The sequence below is a fragment of the Heterodontus francisci genome, chromosome 1, assembly GCF_036365525.1.
Source record: "Heterodontus francisci isolate sHetFra1 chromosome 1, sHetFra1.hap1, whole genome shotgun sequence".
Classification (NCBI taxonomy): domain Eukaryota; kingdom Metazoa; phylum Chordata; class Chondrichthyes; order Heterodontiformes; family Heterodontidae; genus Heterodontus; species Heterodontus francisci.
This window is the reverse complement of record NC_090371.1, coordinates 132043136-132051543: the sequence shown is the minus strand read 5'-3', so window position 1 is coordinate 132051543 and position 8408 is coordinate 132043136.

The window sequence follows — 8408 nt, the reverse complement described above, 5'->3', positions numbered from 1 at the left end:
GATTATCCTTGATGTTCTGCATTTTAATTTGGATTAACTTCTCAAACTCTCTCAGCAGACCATCATTCCCAGTCCTACCTATGTTGTTGGTTCCTACGTAGACCACGACAACTGGATAACTGGATCCTCCCCCTCCCACTCCAAGTTTGCCTCCAGCCTCAAGGAGATGTCCTTAACCCTGGCACCAGGCAGGCAACACAACCTTTAGAGCTCCTGGTCATGGCTGCAGAGAACAGTATCCCCCAAATATACTGTCCCCTATCATTTCCACATTCATTTTTTCTCCTCCAACTTGAATGGTATCCTGCACCATGGTGCAATGGTCAGTTTGCCCATCCATCCTACAATCTTTGTTCTCATCCACGCAGGTAGCAAGTACTTCATATCTGTTGGGCAAAGGCAAGGGCTGAGGCTCCTCCATCACTACATGCTGGATTCTCATACCTGCCTGACTCGCCGTGATATCCTCCTGCCCTTAACCATTGACCAACTCTAAAGTCCTACTTAACCTAAGGGGTGTGTCTGCCTACTGGAATAAAGTGTCCAGGTAACTCTTCCCCTCCTTGATACTCTGCAATGTCTGTAATTCAGACTCCAGCTCAGCAAATTTGAGCAAAAATTGCTCCAGCTGCAGACACTTACCGTAGGTATGGTTGTCTGGGTCTGTAATGCATTCCACAGATTCCCACATGTTGCAGTCATGGCACATCACCATCCCTGCCATGTGTCTAACCTTAATTATTTAATTTTAATTATTTAGTCAATTAGGTATGAATTTACTCAGCTAAAGTAATAGCAAGTTAGAGTCTCCAGACTGCAGACAAAAGAACACTCACCAGCCACTGGAAGTTCAACAAAAAGGTATGAAAAGCAGCACCTCTTTCCCTCTCTGCACTGAATTCCCACCTGCACTCTGCCCTCGTAGCAATCTGTTGTTGGCTTACTCTGTGCTACCTTCATCTAGATAATTAGAAGTACTACAATAAATTAACTTTAATAAATATTTTAATGTTAATTGGATTGCATCGAGTAACAGTATTACATTCAATGTCTGAGATTAAAAATGGGTTTAGCAAGAATAAACTCATAATTTATATTCAAAACATTGCTGGTGAATTTCCAGTGTTAAGGCTGTGTGTGCAGTGGTAACGTCAGTGCCTCTTTCGTGTCAGGTAACTACTCTCATAGAAACATAGGACTTAGGAGCAGCAGTAGGTCATTTGGCCCTTCGAGCCTGTTCTGCCATTTGATAAGATCATGGCTTATCTGGTTGTGGTTGCAACTCCACTTTCCTGTCAACCTTGTCTATCAAAATCAGGTTTCATCTCCTGGATCTGTCTGTGATGAATATTCTTTCTTCCCCACCTGGTGTGTAACTTCTCTGTTAGCTATTATTCTACTTTATCATTTAGAAAGCTACAATGTAGGATTATATTGGAACACACATCTGGATCTAAAAAAAAGTAACCTTTCTAAAACCTTATAACTTATATTCACTCCCTCCCAACCTGCCAGGACGTTTTTGAGATTTTTAATTAACTGACCTTGTTATGAACATTGGAACAGAAGTAGGCCATTCAGCCTGTCAAGCCTGTTCTGCCCTTCAGTGAGATCATGGCTCATCTGTCTCCTAACTCCATCCAATTGCTTTGGCTCTATATGCCTTAATTCCCTTGGCTAGAAAAAATCTATTGACCTCAGACTGAAAATAATTAATTGGAGCTAGCATCTACTGCTTTATATCACCGATTGTATGAAGACGTGTTTCCTAATCTCTGCCCTGATTGGCTTGATTCTGATTTTAAGTTTATGCCCCTTTGTCTTAGACTACACCACCAGTGGAAAAAGTTTCTCACTGTCTCCACTATCAATTCCATTCAAAATCCTAAAAACGTCACTCAAGTCACCCCATAATCTTCAATCATTCCAGTGAATATAACCCAAATAATGCAATTTTTCCTCACAATTTAACCATTGGAACCCTGGTAACATTCTGGCGAAGCTGTGCTGCACTCCTTCCAAGGCCAATATATTGCTATGGTGTGGTACCCAGACTGTACACAATACTCCAGATGTCGTCTAATTATGACTTTGTGTAGCTGTAACAAAACTTATTGCCTTTTACATTCTAGCCCTCTAGTTATAAAGGTTAACATTCCATTAGCCTTTTAGATTATTTTTTGTACCTGACGACTTTTTAGTGATCTGTATACATTGACCCCTAAATTTTCTTGGACCTCCACTATTCCGAGCTTTTCACCATTTAAATACTTAGATCTATCCTTTTTTGGTCTAAAATGGACAACCTCACACTTACCTGCATTGAAATTGATCTGCCACAGTTTTACCTACACACTTTATCAATGTTTTTTTATAATTTTATGCACTCGTCTTTGTGGCATCGACCGTTCTTGACATGAGGAGCAGTTGGTTTTAACCAAACAAAAAGTGTTTTTTTGCATCAAAAGTCTTTGTATAAAAAGAAGCAAGACAATATTGCAGCTGATGCGATTGTATATTGAATCATCTCAACATCATTACATGCTAAATGTATCAGATAGGTATTAATAGGTTACAGAAAGCTCATGAAATTGAAGGTAAATTTTTTTAAATTAGTTTGTGGGATGTGGATGTCTCTGGCTAGGCCAGCATTTATTGCCCATCCCTAATTGCCCTTGAACTGAGTAGCTTGCTAGGCCATTTCAGAGGGCATTTTAAGAGTCAACCACATTGCTGTTGGTCTAGAGTCATATGTAGCCCAGACCAGTGATACAACCAGGTGAGAAAGGTATCTTGGGGTTCCTCTCAGCCTTCACCTTGTCTTACCGTAACAGGGTTTAATTTTAAACAACCCATGTTTTTAGCTCCCCCTTGGTGAATCCTTGTTCACTGCTTTTCAATTATAAGGTAAAGAAACCAACACAAACAGGTTTTCTTAGGTTTAAAGAAGAAAGATTGAAATTTATTAAACTTAAACTCTAATTCGGTTGACGCCTATCGATACACGATGTACCCACGCGAGCATGCATACGTGATACACATGTGCAAATGGAGATAGAAAAGAGCAGAAGAAAAACAAAGTGGAAAAATTTGAGGCAATATCTGAAAAGTTTTTGTTACGGTTCTTTGAGCTCACTGTAGAGTTCTTGATTGTAGTTCTTGCTTTTTGTTGGGGCCCAGTATTCTTCTTAAACCTTGTTCGCTGTAGTAGACTTTTCTCTCTTGGGGTTCATGTGTCTTCAGTGGATTCAGAGGCTTGTGAGAAAGAGATGGGAGCAGACAGGAGCAATCTTCTCAGTCCAGGCGCAAACAGACACTCCCTGTTCAAACTGTTTGTACAATTCAGTAAAACCCAGGTTACCAAACAGGTTAGTCATGTGACAAGCTGGTCTAACCATCTTAGGTTGTATCACCTTAGCAGTCTCTGGAATGCTGCTCTTACACACAATACCTCGTGATCAAGGTCTATTGTGGGTTGAATGTGTCAGGGAATGGTCCTTTGTCCTTCCAAGCACCGTCTGTTAATATGCAAATGTCTTTTCCAGCCACAGCTGATCTGTCTAACAAGTCATTTTTTCACTCCAGTAACAGTTTAAAATCAATGTTCATGACAAAATTAATGTGCTTATTCTTGACAGGTGGGGACCTAACATCACACCTAGGGGAATGAAATGTGATTTGGGATTAGCACATTTCATTACAAGGGTCGAGAGAAAAATGTAAGATATGGAAAAAAAAACATGCATTTCTCACATTCATTCACAAATCCTAAAACTTATGAAAATCGCATCCCAATGAACATGTGGTTCTTTTTTGGGGAAGTTTTTATTTTTTTTTATTTAGAGATACAGCACTGAAACAGGCCCTTTCAGCCCATCGAGTCTGTGCCGACCAACAACCACCCATTTTGTACTAACCCTATAGTAATCCCATATTCCCTACCAACTACCTACACTAGGGGCAATTTACAACAGCCAATTTACCTATCACCTGCAAGTCTTTGGCTGTGGGAGGAAACCGGAGCACCCGACGAAAACCCACACGATCACAGGGAGAACTTGCAAACTCCACACAGGCAGTACCCAGAATTGAACCTGGGTCGCTGGAGCTGTGAGGCTGCGGTGCTAACCACTGTGCCACTGTGCCGTCACATGAAGAACAATGCTCCCAACACTGGCAACATTCATTAATCACCACTGTTTTCTGCCCTTTAACCAACTTCTTATCCATGTGATCACATTGCTTTTAATATTGTGTGCCTTAATTTTATCAGCAAGAATCCAACCTTATGAAATTCCATGTACACAACATTCACTTCATTTTCTTTATAAATACACTGTTAAAGAACTCTTATTACTTGGTCAGACACTGCAACCTCCTTCAAATCTGTGCTGACTCTCCAAGTAATTATTTTTATCCCATATTATGGCCTCCAGAAACTTAACCAATACATATTTCAGGCCAACTCGTTCATAGTTATCTGGTTTATCCCTTTTCATATGGAGTTTTATCTGGCAACCTTCCAGTCCTCTGGCACAACTTCAACATTCAAAGATGTTTGAAAGTTGTGGTCAGGTCTCGGCTATTTTCCCAACTCCCATCAGTCTGCTAAGATGAACCATCAGCATCTTCTTCTACTTTAATTCCACTGATTTTTTTTTCAGTACCATTTTCTTACCTGTATTTATGTTATACAATTTTTTCACCTATTCCTTGAGCAATCTTTCTTTCCCACTGCCACACTGGTGAAAACCAAGGCAAAGTACTCATTTAGTATCTCCACCATTTCCTGATGCATTAAGACCTCCTTTTTCAGCTCTAGGTGTCTCTACCCTTTCTTTATTTAGAATTTTTACATCTTAATAAAATCCTTTACAATTTCTCTTCTGGCCTCAATGAGGTGGCAGTCCCACCTCAGACCAATTATGGGGCCTAGGGACCGTAAAATGTGATCTGGATTCCCTGGCCAGGCGGAGGCTGGATCACCACCGACTTCTCAGTGAGTGGATGGCTCCCGTCCGACGAAAGTAAAATTCCAGTCTCTGAGTCAGTGAACCAAGCGGGAGAAAAGAAAATCGCACAGTGGCGTCACTGCACAAGGAGGTGCACTGGGCTAAGTCTTCAGGTGAACTTTTCATTTAATTTAACTTAATCAACCTATAGCATAAACTAGATCAATTAATTTGTATGAAAGCTAAAAGTAAACCAATTTGATAAAATGCATTAACTTTAACTTCTATTTATACATTGTACATTGGATAATTTATCAGAATGATGATCTGTGTTTAATTAAATTAATCAGATCTAGGGGGACAAAATTAAAATTAACTAAAGCAGAATGGTAACATTTCAGGATTCTCAATTATTCATTAACTTAAAATCTGAGGTATACTGATAATAAGAGTTAAGTAAAAACTTTTAAGTTAACCGCCTTATAAAATAAAGTGACATCAGCACAAGGGAAGGAGCTGATTGGTGAGTAGCTGGTGAATTTTTAAGTCTTAAGTCTTTCTAATAGGTAGAGGTATGGCAGGGTACCTCAGTCCCATGGAATGCGCATCCTGTTCCATGTGGGAACTCCAGGACACTTTTCGTGTCCTAAACAATCACATGTGCAGGGACTATCGCTAGCTGGAAGAATGCGAGCTCCGGGTTTTGGAGCTTGAGCAGCAGCTGGAGTTACTGCACTGCATCTTTGAGGCTGAAAGCTACTTGGATAGCATGTTTTTGGAGGTAGTCACCCCACAGCTTAAGGTTTTGCAGGCAGACAGGGAATGGGTGACCGCCAGGCAGTTAAGGAGGACCAGGCAGGTAGTGCAAGAGTCCCCAGAGTGCATCGCACTCTCCAAACAGTATTCAGGCTGCAGACAAATCTGAGGTGGAGGGTGTACAGCCAGAGGTCATGGTCCGTATCGGTACCAACGACAGAGGTGGAAAGAAGGATGAGGTTCTGAAAGCAGATTTTAGGGAGCTAGGAAGGAGTCTAGCAAGCATGACCTCAAAGGTAGTAATCTCCAGATTATTCCCGGTGCCACGCTCCAGTGAGTATGGAAATAGAAGGATAGAGCAGATGAATGTGCAGCTGGAGCAATGGTGCAGCAGAGAGGGCTTTAGATTCCTGGGACATTGGGATCAGTTCTGGGGGAGATGGGACATGTACAGGCCAGATGGGTTGCACCTCAACAGAGCTGGTACTAATGTCTTTGCGGGGCGATTGCTAGTTCATTTGGGAGGGTTTAAGCTAATTTAGCGGTGGGATGGGAACCAGGATGTAGCATTAGAAAAGATAAATAAGGTGCACAAAGAGTTGAGAGAGGCAGATAGTACTAGAGTAAGAAAGAGTAAGAAATAGTAAGGTATTAGGTGAGGTCAAAGTAAGAAGAAATGCAATAAGATCTAAATTAGGTTTACAGTGCATGCATGTAAATGGACAAAGTGTGGTTAATAAGGTTGGTGAGCTGTAGGCACAAATAGCCAAGTGGGAATATGATGTTGTGCCAATAACAAAGACCCAACTCAAAAAAGTGCAGGACTGGTTACTAAATATTCCTGGCTACAAGGTGTTCAGGAAAGATAGGGAAAGGAGGAGGAGTAGCAGTATTGATTAAGGAGGATATTACAGTGCTGGAGAGAGAGGATGTCCTAGAGGGGTCAAAGACATAATCTATTTGGTTAGAGTTAAGAAACAATAGAGGTGCCATAGCACTACTGGCTGTAATCTACAGACCATCAACTAGCGGATATAGTGGAGCAAATTTGCAGGGAAATTACAGAGAGGTGCAAAAACTATAGATTAGTGATAATGGGGTCTTCAATTAACCTAATGTAGACTGGAATTGTAGTAGTGTAAAGGGCAGAGAGGGAGGCATTGCTGGATCTGGTTTTGGGGAATGAAGTGGGTCAAGTGTCAGTAGGGGAACATTTAGGGAAAAGTGATCACAGTATCATACAGTTTAGGGTAGCAATGGGAAAGGATAAGGAGCAATCTAGAATAAAAGTACTGAATTGGAGGAGGGCCAATTTCAGTGGGGTGAGAACGGATCTGTCACAGGTAAATTGGAATCAAAGATTGGCAGGCAAAACTGTAAAGGAACAATGGACTGCCTTTAAAAAGGAGATGGTTCGGGCTGAGTTGAAGTATATTTTCATGAGGGGAAAAATAGGGCTACCAAAGCTAAAACTCCTTGGATGACACAAGAGATAGAGAGTAAGATGAAGCAGATAAAGGGTGTATATGACTGATGTCATGTTGATAATACAAGTGAGAGCCAGGCTGAATATAGAAGGTTCAAAGATGAAGTGACAAAGGAAATAAGAGAGGCAAAGATGAGTATGAGAAGAGACTGGCAGCTAACATAAAAGGGAATCCAAAAGTCTTTTACAGGCATATAAATCGTAAAAGGATAGCAAGGGGAGGGGTGAAAATACGAACATAAGAAATAGGAGCAGGAATAGGCCATTTGGCCCCTTGATGACACAAAGATCGCGGATGACACAAAGATTGGCCGAGTCGCAGATGACACAAAGATTGGCCGAGTGGTTAACAGTGAGGTGGAGTGTCTTAGGTTACAGGAAGATATAGACGGGATGGTCAAATGGGCAGAAAAGTTGCAGATGGAATTTAACCCTGAAAAGTGTGAGGTGATACACTTTGGAAGGAGTAATGTGACACGGAAGTATTCAATGAATGGCCTGACACTGGGAAGTTCCGAGGAACAAAGGGACCTTGACGTGTTTGTCCATAGATCTCTGAAGGCAGAAGGGCAGGTTAATAGGGTGGTGATAAAGGCATATGGGACACTTGCCTTTATCAATCGAGGCATAGATTACAAAAGCAGGGAGGTCATGTTGGAGTTGTACAGAACTTTGGTAAGGTCACAGCTGGAGTACTGTGTGCAATTCTGGTAGGATGTGATTACATTGGAGGGGTGCAGAGGTGATTCACCAGGATGTTGCCTGGGATGGAACATTTAATCTATGAAGAGAGGTTGGATAGGCTTGGGTTGTTTTCACTGGAGCAGAGAAGACTGAGGGGTGACCTGATCGAGGTGTACAAGATTGTGAGGGCATGGACAGGGTGGATAAGGAGCAGCTGTTCCCCTTAGTTGAAGGGTCAGTTACTAGGGGACACGAGTTTAAGGTGAGGGGCGGGAGATTTAAGGGGGATTTGAGGAAGAACTTTTTTACCCAGAGGGTGGTGACGGTCTGGAATGCCCTGCCTGGGAGGGTGGTAGAGGCCGGTTGCCTCACATCCTTTAAAAAGTACCTGGATGAACATTTGGCACGTCATAACATTCAAGGCTATGGGCCAAGTGCTGGCAAATGGGATTAGGTAGAGAGGTCAGGTGTTTTAATGCATCGGTGCAGACTCAATGGGCCGAAGGGCCTCTTCTGCACTGTATTATTCT